Source organism: Cnephaeus nilssonii (genome assembly GCF_951640355.1).
Source record: "Cnephaeus nilssonii genome assembly, chromosome: 11".
NCBI classification, from domain to species: Eukaryota; Metazoa; Chordata; class Mammalia; order Chiroptera; family Vespertilionidae; genus Cnephaeus; species Cnephaeus nilssonii.
This window is the reverse complement of record NC_137082.1, coordinates 84,709,797-84,728,417: the sequence shown is the minus strand read 5'-3', so window position 1 is coordinate 84,728,417 and position 18,621 is coordinate 84,709,797. Positions and strand designations below refer to the sequence as shown.

Here is an 18,621-nt window from a genome sequence, read left to right as displayed (position 1 = left end):
GAACCCCACCCCGATCCGGGACCACCATCAGGACAGGCCAGCCAGGCCCCACCCGTGCACCGGGCCTCCATTCTATATTTTATTAAAAGGGAGCCCTGACCGGTTTGGCTCACTGGATAGAGCATCGGCCTGCAGACTGAAGGGTCCCGGGTTCAGTTCCGGTCAAGGGCATGTACCTTGGTTGCGGGCACATCCCCAGTAGGGTGTGCAGGAGGTAGCTGATTGATGTTTCTCTCTCATCAATGTTTCTAGCTCTCTATCCCTCTCCCTTCCTCTCTGTAAAAAAAAGCAATAAAAAATATATATATATATTTTAAAAGGGTAATATGCTAATTGACCGTAACGGCGGAACGACCAGAACAACTGCTCGACCAGTCACTATGAGGCGCACTGACCACTTCTCAGTCCCTTTCTCCGGCTGGCAGGCTCTGATCACCCAGTGGCGAACAGGAAACTGGGGGTGGGTGGTGGGGGACAGGGGTGGCGCCAGGCCAAGGCCCCCAACCCCACCAGTCGCTCCACACACAGAGGGCAATCCACAGTGGGGGCAGGGCCGGCAAGCGGGCGAGAATGGCCAACCTCTTGGTCCCTTCCCCTGGCCATCAGGCTCCGATCACCCGATGACGAACGGGGAACCGGGGTGGGTGGCAGTGGGGGGGGGGGAGGGTGGGGCGGGGGCAGGGCCGGCGAGTGGGGTGGAACAGCTGACCTCTTGGTTTCTCCCCGCAGCCGGCAGGCTCCGATCACCCGATGGCGAACGGGTAACAGGGGTGGGTGGCGAAGCCAGCTGCAGGTAGCTGGGGAAGATGGCCCTAATTGCAGGCCAGGCCTAGGGACCATACCAGCGCACAAATTTTGTGCACCGGGCCTCCAGTTGAGTCATAAAAAGGAATTAAGTACTGGTACATGCTACAACATGGATGAACCTATAAAACATGCTAAATGAAAGAAGTCAGTCACAATGGTCACATATTATATAACCTAATTTACATGAACTATCCAGAATAGGCAAATCCATAAAAACAAAAAGTAGACCAGTGGTTGCCAGAGGCTATGGCGAAGAGGAGTGAGGAGTGACTGCTAATGGGTATGAAGTAGCTTTTGGGGGAAATGATAATGTTCTAAAATTGATAGCGGTGATGCACAGCTCTATCATTCTAGTGAAAACCACTGACATGTATACTTTAAAAGGGTGAATTTTATAGTTTGTAAATTATATCTCAATAAAGTTATTAAAAAAGAAGAAAAGACCACTGAGCCCTGGCCAGGAGGCTCAGTTGGTTGGAGCACCGTCCAGTACACCAAAAGGTTGTGGGTTCAATTCCCAGTCAGGGCACATACCTAGGTCACAAGTTCAATCCTGGTTGGGGAGCATAAGAGAAGCAACCCATCAATGTTTTCCTTCTCACACTGATGTTTCTCTCTTTTTCTCTTTCTCTTTCTCCCTCTCGCTCTTTCCCTCCCCCCTTTTCTCCCTCTCTCCTTCCCACTGTTGCTTCCTCTCTCTCTCTAAAAATCAATAAAAACATATTCTTGGCCCAGCTAGTGTGGCTCAGTTGGTTGAGTATCATCCCATGCACCAGGAGGTCACTGGTTCAATTCCCAGTCAGGGTACATGCCCAAGTTGTGGGCTCAATCCCCAGCAGGGGATGTGCAGGGGGCAGCTGATCAATGTTTCTCTCTCATTGATGTTTCTACCTCTCTCTCCCTTCCTCTCCCTGAAGTCAATCAACACACACACATCCTTGGATAAGAATTAAAAAATATTTTTAAAAAACGACACTGAATTCCTCAAAAGTTTTAACCTGTGAAAGCAACAGGGTAAATTCTTTTCTTCTTTTTCAATTGTTTTTTAATTGACATTTTAGAGAGAGAGGAAGGAAGAGAGAAACATCAATGAGAGAGAAACATGATCAGCTGCCTCCTGCACACCCCCTACGGGAGATTAAACCCATAACACCATCATGGGATGTGCATGGGACAATGCTCAACCAACTTACCCACACAGGCCAGGGCAATTGTTTTTTTTAAAAAAACTAAAATGTCTTTATATATAAAAGGCTAATATGCAAAGTGTCCCCTTGGGAGTTCGACCAGGAGTTCGATCGCTAGCTATGACTTGTGCTGATCACCAGGGGGTGGCGTGGAACGAAGGAAGGCCCCAGCCAGCAGTTGGAAGGCCCCAATAGGCGCTGATTGCTGGCCAGGCCTAGGGACCCTACCTGTGGACGATTTTCGTGCACCGGGCCTCTAGTAGAAAATAAATATTAATGAAGAATCTATATTTATATGTACAAAACTAAAGTAACTTATCTGAGTTCAAGTTCCAACATGGAATACGAAAAGGCCAACAGTCAAAGAATAAATGACATAAAGCTGGAGTGTAGGCTACACTTTGAATGCTGAGTTGTTTTTCTTTATTGGTTAACTAGAGGCCCGGTACACGAAATTCGTGCATGGAGGGGGAGGTGCCCCTCAGCCCAGCCTGCACTCTCTCTAATCTGGGACCCCTCGGGGAATGTCTGACTGCCAATTTAGGCCTGACTTGCATGGGATTGGGCCTAAACCGGCAGTTGGACATCCATCTCACAATCCGGGACCACTAGCTCCTAACTGCTGGCATGCCTGCCTGCCTGATTGCCCCTAAACACTTCTGCCTGCCAGCCTGATCACCCCGACCACTCCCCTGCCAGCCTGATTGCCCACAACTGCCCTCCCCTGCCATGACCTGCCTCCACTACCGGGACCTGCCTCCTCCACATGAGGCGGTGGAGATGCCAGGACCAGCCTCCCCACGCCGTGCAGAGCCGCGGGACCCCCAGGTCTCACCACACGGAGCAGCCGCCGGGCCCCGCCTCCGCTGTGCGCGCGACCATCTTGTGACGACGTCATACGCGAGGACCACCTAGGCTTTTATTAGTATAGAGGTTGTTGCATTCCATGCTTATTTCACTTTTATTTTCCTTTGCTCTTTACTTGAATCTTTAAAAATTCACCCCAACACCAAATAAGTAAAACTAACTCAGCAGTCTATACCAAAATCTGTTCCTCTTCTGATAACCTTTATTTCTAAATCATTAATTCTATTCAATTACCAACACTGGAAAAGCTTGGTAAATCATCTTTGACTTCCCTCTCTCTTTCATTACCGCCACATTCTCTCACAAAGTTACATAATTCTTTACCTTAGTCATTTCTATCAATCTCCTCCTTTCATTTTATTTAAATAAAAAGGTTTTAAATATGTTACACGCAATAAACCTTAACATTTCAAGCAAAACGATCTTATAAATATGTTACATGCAATAAACATTAATATATCAAGAAAAATGATCTTACATATATTATATGCAATATACACTAATATTTCAAGAATAAACCAATTTTAAGTATAATAATATTACCAAAACGGTACTAACATAGTATGATATCACAAAAGTTATAGGAAATATTAAAAATCTGCAAATAACAGGATTACTTCTATTATATTATAGTATATTTTCCCCCTCTGGCTCTATTTTTGTTCATCAGTTTATGTTGTTCATTATATTCCACAAATGAGATCGTATGATATTTATCTTTCTCCGACTGGGTTATTTAGCTCAGCATGATGATTTTAAAGTCTATTTTGCCAGATATGAGTATTGCTACTCCAGTTTTGTGTGTGTGTGTGTGTGTGTGTGTGTGTGTGTGTGTGTGTGTGTTTTCTTTCCCATTTGCTTGGAAAATTTTTTCCCCAACTCTTCACTTTCATCCTGTGTGTGTCTTTTGTTTTGGGGTGGGTCTCTTGTAGACAGCATATACTAGTAGTTGGGTCATGTTTTTGTAGCCATTCAGCTACCCTACACCTTTTGATTGGAGCATTTAATCCATTTACATTTAGGGTTATTATTGAGAGGTACTTATTTATAGCCATTTTAATTCTGTATGACTAGGTTTCTTTCTGTTTCTTCTTATCAGCAATCCCTTTAGCATTTCTTGTAATGCTGGCTTGGTGGTGGTGAACTCCTTTGGCCTTTTTTTTTGGTCTGGGAAGCTCTTTATTTGACCGTCTATTTTGAATGATAGCCTTGCTGGATATAGTAACAGTTTTCTTTTCTCTTGCTGCCTTTAAGATTCTCTCTTTGTCTTTAATTTTTGGCATTTTAGTTATGATGTGTCTGGGCATGGGTCTGTTTGGGTTTTTCTTGTTTGGTGTTCTCTGTGTCTCCTGGACTTGTGTGACTTTTTCCTTTACCAGGTTAGGGAAGTTTTCTACCATTATTTCTTCAAACACCATCTCTATTCCTTTCTCCCTTTCTGCCTCTTCTGTCACACCTACTATTCTAATATTGTTACTTTTCACATTGTCTCACAGCTCCCTTAAGCTGTCCTCCTGTTTTTTAATTGTTTTTGCTTTCTGGTTCTCTAATTGAATGATATTTTCAACTCTGTCTTCTAATTCACTTATTCGATCCTCAACTTCCCCTAATCTGCTGTGTCTTTCTTCCAATGTGTTCTTTATTTGTTGTTACGTCATTCTTTATCTCAGACTGTTCTTCTTTCATAGTTACTACTAGAGGCCCGGTGCACGAAAATTCATGCACTGAAGGGGGGGTCCCTCAACCCGGCCTGCCCCGTCTCACAGTCTGGGAACCCTGAGGGGATGTCCTACTGACAGCTTAGGCCCACTCCTCACGGCCTATCAGAGGAAGGCACCACCCCCATCACACCCTCGCTGCTGCTGCCTCTGGCCTCCCTCTGCAAGAGGCGACCGGGTGATCAGGGGAAGGCGACACCCCCATCACGCCTCTGCTGCTGCCACTGCCAGCTGCCACTGCTCGGCCCTCGCAGCCACCATGGTTTGCCTGAGCCCCGGCCCGGCCCTCGTTGCCTGAGCCTCAGGCTGGCTCTGGGCTGCAGTAGCCACCATCCGTGGCTTGCCTGAGCCTCAGGCAGCCACTGTGGCTTTGTCCCGAAGGACACAGTGTCAAGTTCCCGCCCACCCGCGTGTGCCTGCTGTGCACTCAGCCTCCTGATGATCGGTCATTATAGCATGATGACCATTAGCATATTAGTTCTTTATTAGAATATCTTCTTTTATACTGTTGAACATTTTTAACATCATTACTCTGAACTGCCTATGACCAGGCCGGCAGGGGGGTTAGTGAGGGATGACCAAATGACTTAAACAGCAGGCTGCGTGGGGCGACCAGGCAGGCAGGGGGGCCATGAGGGGCGACCAGGCTGGCAGGGGGGGCAGTTGGGGGCGACCAGGCCAGCGGCGGGGGGGCAGTTGGAGGCGATTAGGCTGGTGGGGGGACAGTGAGGGGTGAGTAGGCTGGTGTGGGGGGCAGTTGGAGCAACCAGGCCAGCAGAGGGGGGCAGTTAGGGGCAACCAGGTCGGCAGGAGGGGGCAGTAAGGGGTGACCAGGTTGGTGGGGGGGGGGGAGTTAGGGGCGACCAGGCCAGTGGGGGGGGGGGGGGGCAGTTAGGGGCGACCAGGCAGGCAGGCAGGTAAGCAATTAGGAGCCAGTGGTCAAGATTGGGAGAGGGATGTCCGACTGCCAGTTTAGTCCCGATCCCCAGTCGGACATCCCCCAAGGGGTCCCAGATTGGAGAGAGTGCAGGCTGGGCTGAGGGGACCCCCCTCCCCCATGCATGAATTTCGTGCCCCGGGCCTCTAGTAAATGAATAAAATGTTCCAGGTGTAAAGAAATATATGGAGAGGAGTACAAGTGCATGCTCATCAAAATGGGTAACCACTATGCATTTCCAGTGGAATGCTAGTCCATGCTGGTAATCTTCAATGTCCATTTGTATGTGAAATCTCATTTTTAAGTATTTCCCAATATTTATCTGTGGGGAAAATGGAGGGAAAAAGAGAAAAAGCAAGAAACCACTGTGTAGGCCAAATAAAATATACCTTCAAACTCAAATCTGGTCCAAGAGTGCCACCAATTTAACCTTTTGCACTCGGATGTCGAGTGTGACTCGACACGGTTAGCATCGGTAGCAGCTCTTTTTATACTCTTTGAATGTATCAATAATTTGAAATATAAAAAGAATCCAAATAAATAAGTTTGTATGAAAAGAAACTCCAGTTTTTTATTCTACTGCCGCGCTTTGTAAAATCTGGGGTATTTAAAAAATTAAATCCCGAGTAGAATAAAGGAATCGAGAAAAAAGCAAGCGAGTGCAAAGGGTTAAAATCTCTGAATGCCACCTCATAACAATTTCAGTTTCTAGATTGAAAGCCCTAGGGGCAGCAACTGTATACGCTTTATTCATTATTATAAACCCAATTCCTAGGACACTTAAGTGCTCCTGATTATCAGATCAATGCATTTCTGTATGTGCTTTTAGATTCTTTCTCATGCTTTTCTTCAGTGTAAAACACTCCGTCCCATTTTATCCACTTGGTAAGTCCTAGCCATCCTTCAAGTGCCATTTAAATATCTCAGTTTTTCCAGGACCACACCCTAATGCACTATCTCTTCTCCTCCCAATCCTAGAGGAGAATTACTTCCCTGGTCTGTTTACTGTATGTTCCCTGTATATTACTTGATCCCTACCGAAAATCTGAAACATACCCCAATTAAAACACACAGTATTATAGTTAGTTGATTATGTATTTGTCTCACACTCTGTTACCACAAATCTAGAAGTTCAAGAAAGCAGCAACACTTTCTCATCTTAAAAATTCCCAGCACCATGCAGTTCCTAATATATACCAGGTAAAAGTTTGTGGGTTGACTATAGCTTTTTGTTCTGTGGCATTTCCTTGCAATAATTTTGAATAGTGCAAACACTTTGCTGTTAAACTCATGTTCTGATATTACATTCCAAAAGATTTGTACCAATTTGAAAGTGTTTGAGTATAACTATTTCAACATAATCTCACCATCAGATGTTATCATTTCTAAAACCTAGGTTATCTTTGGGCCTAATGGTATCTCAAAAACTGTTTTAATTGCACATATCTTTGAAAACTAATGAAAATATCTTTGCTTTCTTAAACAGAGCTTTTTCATGTGTATGTCTTTGTTGTATTCCTATGACAAGTTCCTAAAACATTATTAAAAAGTTCCTTGTATAAGAAATAATAGCAGGGGTGTACAGATGTTTTCCTACATTAAATAACTCTACATTATAATTCTTTAAAGAGTGATACGTAGCCCTGACCGGTTTGGCTCAGTGGATAGAGCATCGGCCTGCAGACTCAAGGGTCCCAGGTTCGATTCCGGTCAAGGGCATGTACCTCAGTGGCAGGCACATCCCCAGTAGGGGGCGTGCAGGAGGCAGCTGATCAATGTTTCTAACTCTCTATCCCTCTCCCTTCCTCTCTGTAAAAACATCAATAAAATATATTAAAAAAAGAGTGATACTTAATGATGTAGACAAGGGCACTAGTTGGTATAAATAAAATTATATGTTCTAATTAAAACTCTAGCAGCATGACTGAAGCAAGTTAACATCTCCTTCAAGTCTCTCATCTATAAAATGGGAAAAATACATGCCTTGCTAACTTTACAGACTTGCTATGGTAATCAAATGCAACAATGTACATAAAAACAATCTGAAACCACAAATTGACCAATCCAACACTGTATCTACCTACTATGTGCAAATCACTACAGATACAAAACAAGCAGCACATAATGAAAAAGTTCTCAACTCTATCAGACCAACATCTCATTTTGTAACAAATAATTTATATCACCATTAGCATTCTTGAAACAATTCTAACCTATTTGACATATTTAAAAAATTTTAACAATGCCATAATTGTTAAAGGAGAAAAAGATCCTAATGTATATAAAGAGCTAGGTGGCGTCACAACCGAACTGGCGACAGGTCACCATGAAGTGCATTGAGCACCTCTCGGTCCCCCCTCTCTCCCAGCCCCCAAGCCGCTCACCATGAGGCGGGGCTGGCGGCGGGGCGGGACTGGGGACTGTTGAGCGGAGGTGGCAGGCTGGCCATGAGCTTAGCGGAGCAGTCACCCAGGCGGCAGCAATTTTCGAGAAGCAGTCGTAGGGCGGGGGAGTTTCGCGAGCGTCCAGGGGCAAGCTTTGCGGGGCGGCAGCAAGCTTCGAGGAGCAGTCAAGGGGCGGGGGGGAGCCTCCCGGAGCAGTCGAGGGGCCGCAAGCATCACAGAGCTTCCCGGGGCGGGGAGCTTCACGTAGCGTCGAAGGGCGACAGAAGCCATGCAATGGAGGCCAGGCTAGGCCTAGGGACCCTAACCGCGCACAATTTCGTGTGCACTGGGCCTCTAGTTAATATATAATAAAGTATGTATATTAACAAAAATGTTCCAGCATATCAATAAATTTAGATAATATAATAAAAATGATAGATGCTTGCACTTATATGTAGAATCATCATAAATATGACAACTACAGGTGTTTTGTTTTGGCAACTTAAATAGCACAGTGATAAAGTTGGTGACATGGATTTTCCAAAATGGTGAACTCCTGATAAAGTCCCAAACAAAACAACTTCAATTAAGAAACCAAATTAAGAGCCTGTCCAGCGTGACTCAGTGGTTGAGCATCAACCCAGGAGCCAGGAGGTCATGGTTCGATTCCTGGTCAAGGCACATGCCCAGTATGCAGGCTTGATCCCCAGCAGGGGGCATGCAGGAGGCAGCCAGTAAATGATTCTCTCTTATCATTGACTAGAGGCCCAGTGCATGATTGAATCATGCACGTGTAGGGTCCCCTACACACTTTCGCTTTCGATCACGGGGGAGCTGGGTGCCTGTCCGCTGGTGCACCAGGCCTTTCAGAAGCCTCCAGCGCGGGGGAGGCTTCTGAAAGGCCTGGTGCCTGAGCGGACAGGCACCCAGCTCCCACACTTTTGCTTTTGATCGCTGGTGCCTGAGCGGACAGGCTCCCAGCTCCCACACTTTTGCTTTCGATCGCGGGGGAGCCTGGTGCCTGAGCAGACAGGCACCCAGCTCCCACGTTTTTGCTTTTGATTGCTGGTGCCTGAGTGGACAGGCACCCAGCTCCCACGCTTTTGCTTTCGATCGCGGGGGAGCTGGGTACCTGTCCGCTGGTGCACCAGGCCTTTCAGAAGCCTCCGCCCCGCCGGAGGCTTCTGAAAGGCCTGGTGCCGGAGCAGACAGGCACCCAGCTCCCACGCTTTTGATGGTCCGCGGTGGGACGTGAGCTCGCTGCCCCAGAGGCCCCTTCTGTGCCGCAGCACAGCCATGGCGCAGACGCTGAGCTCGAGCCCCCGCTGGCGACGCGAGCTCAGCGTCTGGCCGGCACAATCGGCCACCCCGAGTCCCGCCCCCCAGCGCTTCCTGGCCAATTGCGGGCATAGCGAAGGTATGGTCAATTTGCATATTTGTCTATTATTAGGTAGGATGCTTCTATCTCTCCTTCTCCCTTTCTCTCTAAAATATACATACACTAGTAGCCCTGCACACGAATCCGTGCACCAGTAGCTCACCAGTAGCTTGCTGCCGCCCTCCAGTAGCTCTCCACCCGCTCCCCACTCTCCTGTAGCTCCCCCCAAACCCCCTCATAGCTTGCTGCCCTGCCCACTCCTGTAGCTCTCCACTGCCCGCTTGTAGCCAGTAGCTCATTGCCGCCCTCCTGTAGCTCCCTCCGCGCCCCCCCCCACAAAGCTTACTGCCCTGCCCCCTCCTGTAGCTTTCCGCCGCCCGCTTGTAGCTCGCTGTCCCACCTTCCTGCTGATCCATGATCCAGTCGCTACGTGGTCGATCGTTATGCTTCACGGTGTAACGACCATTTGCATATTACATCTTTATTATATAGGATATATTTTTCTTTTTTTAAAGAAACCAAATTAATTCAGAACTTCATTTCTGAAAAATTGAGTACATATTAAGATGGAGCTGCATTCTAGGTTAATTATATGTTTCCTCCTACATGAATTTCTGGGGCATCTGAAAGTGTTGTGGGATGCAACATAATTCTTCAAAATCCTTCACATTGCAAGATGGCATCCCTAGCCCCTACCCACCAAAGCTCCTCCCACTAATATCCATATCACTTAAGGAGCAGTATTTACTCCACTGATAACCACAGATACAGAAGATCCAAATATATTACTCTTAAGTAATAGATGCTAAAAGAGGTAGGTGTTAAAGTGAATTGGGACTATACATGAGAAAGCATGGAAAGTCCACAGGTAAACTAGATCTTAGCATGATGTATCAGTCAGGCTAGGCTATCCTATGTTGCAGTGATAACCAACCCCAAAATATCAGTAGCTTAAATCACAGGTGTATTTTCTGCATAAACTGGGAGCACTGCTCATTGTTATCTCTCAGGGATTAAGCTAACAAAGACTCCATCTCTACATATGTCCTTAAATGGCAGGGGAAGAGATAGCATAATTCATGCACTGTCTTTCAAAGGCTGACCATCCCTTCTGCTCACATTTGACTGGCCAAAGTCATATGGCCATGCCAGTGGTTCTCAATCAGAGCAACTTTGTCCCTCAGGGTCATTTGGCAATATCTAGAGACATTTTTGATTTTCACAACTGGAATGGCGAAGTGAGAGGCAGAAGATTACTGGCATCTAGCAGGTAAAAGCCAGGGCTGCTGCCAAACATCCTACAATGCAAGGGCAGCTCCCTACAACAAAAATTTATCCAGCCCAAAATGTCCATTCTGCAAGGCTGAGAAGCACTGAACCATGCCTAGTTTCAAGGTTGGGGTGGGAGACAGAGAAGTGCAAGACAGAAGAGAGCCATCAGAGTGATTATTGGTGGAATAATACCAATGACTACCACATGTGAATTAGAATTTGCCAGGCTAAAAGAAAATCATAGGGAAAAGCAAAGGAATAAGAATAAGATATTTTGTCTAGAGTAAGTCCATGATAGGAAAGAGGGGAAGAAATAATAACATTAGATATCTATTAGAAAGAAAACTATAGTAAGAAGATGGAGAATAGCTTTAGAAAGTGAAACAGAGAACTAGTTAGGAAACAGTAATCAGAAGAGTAATAGGGCCTAGACTAGAGGTATGGGCAAGGAAAACAAAGGGGGGAACCAAGGAAGTTCTAAGTAGAACAGACTAGATATTTTAATCACCTAAGTATAAGGGATGAAAAGAAGGGACAGTCAAAAGATGACCCATTGCCCGGCTGGTGTGGCTCAGTGGTTGAGCATCAACCTATGCACCAGGTTACCAGTTCAATTCCCTGTCAGGGCACATACCCGGGTTGTGGGCTCAATCCTCAGTGGGGGGTGTGCAGGAGGCAGCCGATGGATGATTCCCTCTCATCACTGATGTGTCTATCTCTCCTTTCTTCTCTGAAATCAATAAAAACATTTTTTCAAAAGATGACCCATTTCCTAGACAGAATTGTAATAGAACAAACAATCCCATGGTGACAGTGGTAATGGGAGGTAGAAAGTCACTAAAAGGGACAAAGGTTTGTTCTTTTTTCTATCTACCTATTGTGTATTTTGTCTCTAGCCTTGTTTTAATCATAATGTGTCACCTGATGTTGACCATAGGGGTCTAACAGCAACTCCAAGCTAATTAAGTTACTCTCTAAAAATAAAAAGGCTGATTGCTTGCCTGAAGGGCTCTATGGAGTTCATAAACTTTAATTAATGAACACTGGTATGTTTTTATTTCTCAGATGTCTGTTTACTTTTGAATTATCAGCTGTATTATATATGGAACAAACATACAAGTATATTTTCTATAGTTATAGGTATTTTGATTAATGATCAATAAACAATTAATACAGAAATATATGAGAAAAGTGTTTAAGTTAACAAGAAAAAAAGTCTAACCTGGTGAAATATCACTAGGAAGAAATTCTAATCATAGGCTTAAAAGCAAGAAAAAAGAATCTACAGATTTAGTTCAACAGCCTGTAGCACAAGCTGAAGCCTAGATTCTAAACAGAGGAACATCCAAGAGTTGAGGGTCATCAAAAGAAAACCTTTCAAAAGCACAAAGGATTATAGACAGGTATTAATGATTTAAAACCCTGGGATGGGAATAATACAATCAGAATGCTTTTGTGATAACTTTTAAGATGAACTATAAGAAACAAATTTAGAAGTGTGCTTGTTTACCCATAGGTCTTAGATTTAAGTATCATACTGCAACACTATGGTGATTGCCAGAGGGAAAGGGGCTGGGGGAGGTAGAAGAGGGTAAAGGGGCAATAAATGGTGTTGGAAGGAGACCTGACTTTGGGTGGTGTACACACAATACAATATACAGATGCCGCACTATAGAATAGTACACCTGAAACCTATATAATTTTATGAATCAATGTCACCCCAACAATTTCAATGAAAATTAAAATAAACATCATATTGGTATACTAGCTTCACTTTAAATAATCTTATTTAAAAATTAACATTTTTCTGGACTCTCATCTGCTTCTACAGCAATCCGTTATGACATGTTGTTTTGGTTAAAGTATATGAAGAAAATGTGCCTCACATAGATAACTAATTAGAAATGAGAGGAGTATTTTAATGGCCTTTTAAGATAATGGATATTCAATTTTTATTCAACACCAAGTGCAACAAATGGCAATTCTTAATGTTAATTGCAACGTGAAATCTGAATCCACATCAATGAATTTCTTGGCTCTGCTATATAAAAATCCATTGGTCTATAATGTATTTTGAATGGACCTCCTTACCCATGCATAATTTTGTAACATCATGCATTGGTCATCTGGGAAAATATTAGTTTAATGAGTTATATAGATCTTCCAAATGTTGAAAGATTTTATGTATTTTAATCACATACCTTAATAGCACCACCAATTTGTTCACTCATTTTCTTTCTTTCCTTTTTTTTAAGATGGGCACAAGAGGAAGTTTTTTTATATATATGTTTTTATTGATTTTAGAAAGAGAGGAAGGGAGAGGAAGAGAGAGAGAAACATCAATGAGAAACATCAACATTGACTGGCTGGCCTCTGCATGCCCCCTACTGGGGATCCAGCCCCAAACCCAGGTAATGTGCCCTGGCTAGGAATCGAACCTGAGTGCATGGGTCAACTCTCAACCACTGAGCACACTGGCCAGGCTCTTCATTCATTTTCAAGAAATACCTGCCAAATATCAAAAGTGTGTAACTGTGGTTTATATATAAGTCATTCTTTTATGTAAAAATAAAAGTAGTGTCCTATTAAAAAGCACCTAGGTTAGCCCTGGCCAGTGTGGCTCAGTTGGATGGGCCTCCTCCCGTGCACTGAAAGGTTGCCGGTTCAATTCCTGGTCAGGGCACATGCCCAGGTTTTGGACATGATCCCCGGTGAGGCCTGTGCAAGGGGCAGCCTATCAATGTTTTGCTTTCACATTGATGTTTCTCTGTTTCTAAAAAGTCAATTAAAAAGTCTTTATATAAAAAAAAAAAAAACAGCTAGTTTAACTTGCACCTCAATCACACTAGTGCTTTTCCCAGAGATGAATCTTTACTTCAAAGTGCAGAAGTAGGCTATGCTAGCTTTTATTTAATCACACTGAGTATTAAAAAGATATGCACTTCAGGAGAGAGATTTTAAATGTTAAAACTTTTACTGCTTCACCAAGGATACTCCTAAGTGAAACTGGCATTTTTTTCTAATGCTTAACGTGTGTGTTTGGCTGTGAAGAACACAATAAAGATTCATATAGTTTGCTGCCACTACCTTGATTCATGCTAAGGTGCCCGCAGTTTACCCACTATTGCTTCTTCACCAGCAATGCAATGCCCACATGGTAAAAAGGCAAGTTAACATTTGTTTTTGTTTGTTTGTTTGTTTTTGGGTGGAATTCTAAAGTTATTTATTCTTCTTCAGATAATTTTTTTCATAATATCCAACACATTTTGCTTGCTACATATGAGCTACTGAAAGTCACAAAGAACTTAAGGTGCAGAGACTTTTTCTAGTATATTTCCTCAATGAATATTCTAATTAATTGACATGTATGCCTATGTGCCCTTTGAGTCTTAAAGATATTCTCATAAACAAAATAAATTTTACCAACATACAGTGTATGCTATAAAATTTTATGTCTGGTACATACTTCTAAGACCATAAGAATCCTGAAGTAAATTTTACATATTGAAAGTCAAGTATGGTGTGCTTACTTTGAAATACCCTTCATTTATCATTTTATATCACTATGAAGCACATTTTTGCATGAAATTTTCATTCCATGCAATTTTGCATGATACTATTACTACCCTAGTATAACACCTGACAAGCAAATAGTTTCTTAAATATCAACTGACTGGATGGCAGATACATTTTTCAGCTTACAAAGATTTGAAATTCTGTTATTAGAAAATCTATTTTACAACACATGTAGAGTTTCTGGAACAAAATTATTGTCAAGTGAAAAAAAAGACTTTTATTAAGGTGATTTACAAATAAGTTAAACAAGACATTGTTTGATCAAAAAACAAACACCCCTGCCCTAACCGGTTTGGCTCAGTGGATAGAGCGTCAGCCTGTGGACTGAAGGGTCCCAGGTTCGATTCCGGTCAAGGGCATGTACCTTGGTTGCTGGCACAACATTTGTTTCATTATGAAAATAATTTTGACTTCATGAACGTCCTAACAGAAAAGGGTCATGGGGACCGCCCCCACCTGGAGTCTATGGATCGCACTGTGGGGAACATTGTTTTAAAACACTGGAAACTAAAGTATCCTATACAATAAAAGAGAAACATGTAAATTGACCGTACCTCCACTACGCTCACCAGCCAATCAGGAGTATGCAAATTAACCCAACAAAGATGGTGGGTTAATTTGCATACACAGGCGCCGGGTGGAGAGTGGAGTGGCTTGGGGAACTTGGCTCCCCAAGCCGCCAGACGGAGAGCAGAGAGGGAGAGCTGGTGGCTTGGAGGACTTGGCAGAGCAGGAGGCCATGGGACAGAGACAGAGCAGGAAGGGAGCGCGGGGAGCAGCAGGAATTCTGGGAATAGTTCTGGTGGCAGCCACAGGACTGGAAGCAGAAGCCCAGAGTGCGGGGAGCACCAGGAATGCTGGGAATCATAGTTCTGGTGGCAGACGGATCTCCTAGACACTAGAGCAAAGCGAGCCTAGAGCAAGTTACTGTTGCGGTGGGGGATGGAGGAAAAGCAAAGGTGAGAGACATAAGTAAAATCAGAGTGTCTAGGAAAAATTAAAGGGAAGATATCCTAAAACTTCCAGGAAATCTCCACCAATGAAGCAAAGAAAAAAAAATGCCTCTATTATTCTGTGAGCAACAAACCAAACTGGGTTGGGGTCTCAGACAATTCGCTCGTATGATTGCAAAGACAGACAGAAACTCCTGGATTGGAAAGGGCTCCCCTGAGGGCTCTCAGATTAGAGAGGGTGCAGGTCAGGCTGAGGGACCCACCCCTTGTGCACAAATCTTCGTGCACCGGGCCCCTAGTCTATATATATAAAAGCCTAAGTGACCTAACGACTGGTCACTATGATGCGCATTGACCACCAGGGGGCAGATGCTCAGCGCAGGAGTTGCCCTCTGGTGGTCAGTGCCCTCCCACAGCCAACCTCCCGTGGCCCCCAGCCGGCCAACCTCCCACTGTGCCCATCGGCCCCAATCGCCGCCCAGGCCGAGGGACCCCACCCGTGCACAAATTCGTGCACTGGGCCTCTCGTATTTTAATAACTGATAACTGAAAAATACTCTTCATAAAACCTTTTAAATGAAGAAGACCATCAAGTCATCTAGATTATGCTTTCAAAAAGGGCTGTATCAGAATACCTAGCAGATTAGCCTAGCCAGTGGTCGGCAAACTCATTAGTCAACAGAGCCAAATATCAACAGTACAATGACTGAAATTTCTTTTGAGAGCCAAATTTTTTAAACTTAAACTTCTTCTAACGCCACTTCTTCAAAATAGACTCACCCAGGCCGTGGTATTTTGTGGAAGAGCCACACTCAAGGGGTCAAAGAGCCACATGTGGCTCGCGAGCCACGGTTTGCCACTCTGTTGACTAATGAGTTTGGCCGACCACTGGGATAGGGGCTTAATCACAAGGAACAACAATAGCCTGTAATTATTGGAATCGAGAGTCTAGGTCAGTGGTTGGTAAACTCATTAGTCAACAGAACGGCAAACCGCGGCTCGCAGTTTGCCGACCACTGGCCTAGCCCTATTAAATATATATAAAGAGTGGAGCCCTACCTTCAAAAAGCACTCTAAGAGTCTGAGGTGTCAGTTTTATAAGGCACTAATCTAGTCTACACTAATCTACACATTTCACTTTACAAATTACAAATTACCAAAAAAGACAGTGAAACAAAATACAATATCATGAATATATGCAACTGATTAAAAGACTAATTACACAGATGTTATGTCACTTTACTATTAGCCAGCTGCATATCCATATACATAAGATTGTTCCTTCAACTGGTTTATCTTACCCCATTGTGTACTACTTCTAGTCATCCTTCCACCAGATGATTCAATTACAATGACTGGTCACCTATTGTTATCAAATGCTTGAATACCATTAGTGAATAAATATCCTTAACTCAGTTTTCCATTTAGAAATATATTTTGACTTGAAAAAGACGCTGAAGTTCATATACATTCATCCACATTAAGATACAGAAGTCATACCTTACTACAAAGACAAATATTCAGTAGCAGTCCTTTTATTCAAATTATAAATAAGATTTACATTCTGAACATGCAAATTGGGGGTGATGAATTTTAAGTAAATTGTTCCAGTGCACTAATGATTGTAAAATAAAGTTTGTACTGTATTAAAACAAATGAAGCAATAGGATAAGCATACTAAAATATCCAAAGCCTTTAAAATCAAGAGGTACTTTCTTTGTAGTACAGATTCCCATGCCCCCTCTACTCTATTCCCAATTCTGACTCCGTGTGTGTTGAAATGAGGTATGGTAAGGGAAGAAAATAATATTTTGTTTTACTTTTTTAAGTAGCTCTTCCAGAGACAGAGATGCAACTGGTCTTAGACGGGTGCTTCAGGTGATATAGATGGAGAACTGAAGCTACCCGCACAAATGATCTATAAAGAACTACCAACTAGTTGGGCTTGTTGGGCAACTTTCTCACAGTATTCAAGTTAAACCCTGACAGCAAAAGCTAAATCAACGCAACATGCATCTCAGGAACCATTCAAGTGACTATTTGGTGTCTAGAAAATTTTATGGTTTCCAAACAGATTACCCCTATAAAGACCAAGTTCCTTTGGGAGTTTAAATGCTAACTTTGGCACCTAAACAGTCTCTAAAAGGAGCCAAGTAAGCATTTTAGAATGCTTTAAAAGATAAACCTCCTAGTTAGAATAGTGATGACATACCAACCGCTCATCGCGGGAAATGCAGCATCCTAAAATTTGCTACCAGACAGTTCAAATGAATTGAACAATGAAAAGTAGAAAATAGGGGAGAGAAGGAGAGATGAAGGGGACAGACTTGGAAGCAAAACATATGAGGCAATATCTTCAAGGGACCCATTAAGTTAGATGTGAGATGATTACATTGTGCGTATGTATATCAATGTATTAGAGTGTAAAGCTGACACAAGTGAAAGTTAAAAAAATAAAGTTATCGAGGACCCTGCCCTGGCCGGGTAGCTCAGCCAGTTAGAATGTCACACCCATCTGCCAAAGTTTCAGGTTTGATCTCCGGTCAGGTGTCACATACAAGAAGCAACCAATGAATGCATCAGTGGAACAACAAACTGATGTCTGTCTGTCTGTGGGTCTGTCTCTCTCTCTCTCAAAGCAATCAATAAACAAAAATGTTTTAGAAGTTAGAGGACCCTAATAATTCAACCACTTCAGAACTCTCACCTGGCTACACCCAAGCCAACTGAATCACAATTTCTGGGGATGGGATCCAGCTATCAAGGTTTGTAAAGGGATTTCAAAGAGCAGCCAAGATTGAGAACCACTATCCTAAACACTGGGAGCTGAAGAAAAACATAAAAAAATGAACCCCAGCCCTGTCTAGTTTGCCCAGTGATTAGAATGTTGGCCCACAGACTGAAAGGTCTCGGGTTCAATTTTCGGTTGCAGGGTCCCCAGCCCCTGTAGAAGCATGTGCGGGAGGCAACCAATCGATTTGTCTCTCTCATGTCAATGTTTCTCTCCACCCCCCACCCCTCCCTTCCACTAACTCTAGAAATCAATGGGAAAAAAATATCCTCTGGTGAGGATTAAAAAAAAAAAAAGATGAACCCCACAGTTATAAATTTTCCAGACTGCTAAGAATTCTCATTTAAAATATAAACAATAAAGTATAGTTCTTGAGTTTAAAGGCATTTACATTTATCACCAAAACTGAAATTAAGATGCAATAATAGATATTCATTACCATCAGCCTCTGGTAGCTTTCTACTGTATCTTACCTATGATGTGATTTGCAGTAGCAAATAATCAAGACTTAAAGTAGCCCAGCCAGTGTGGCTCAGCGGTTGAACGTCCACCCAGGAACTAAGAGGTCAGCAGTTCAATTCTGGGTCAGAGAGCATGCCCAGGTTGCGGGCTTGGATCCCCAGTAAGGAGCATGCAGGAGGCAGCCAAACCATGATGTTCCTCTCTATCTCTCTATCCCTCTCTAAAAATCAATAAAAACATTTTTTTAAAAAGACTTAAAATTATAAGATTCTGATCACTTATTATCCTA

General features: G+C 43.4%; 1 protein-coding gene across 5 annotated transcripts in view; it reads right to left on the bottom strand.

Annotated features, from left to right (window-relative positions):
- SMAD4 (SMAD family member 4) overlaps positions 1–18,621 on the bottom strand; it is a 57,412-nt gene that overhangs the window by 34,287 nt on the left and 4,504 nt on the right. The window contains exon 2 of one of the 5 annotated variants that reach the window (XM_079784481.1): positions 11,185–11,280. The exons of the other annotated variants lie outside the window; for them this stretch is intronic. The gene's annotated coding sequence lies outside the window, so the exon portion shown is untranslated. The remainder of the gene's footprint in view (positions 1–11,184; positions 11,281–18,621) is intronic. 5 annotated transcript variants of the gene reach the window in all.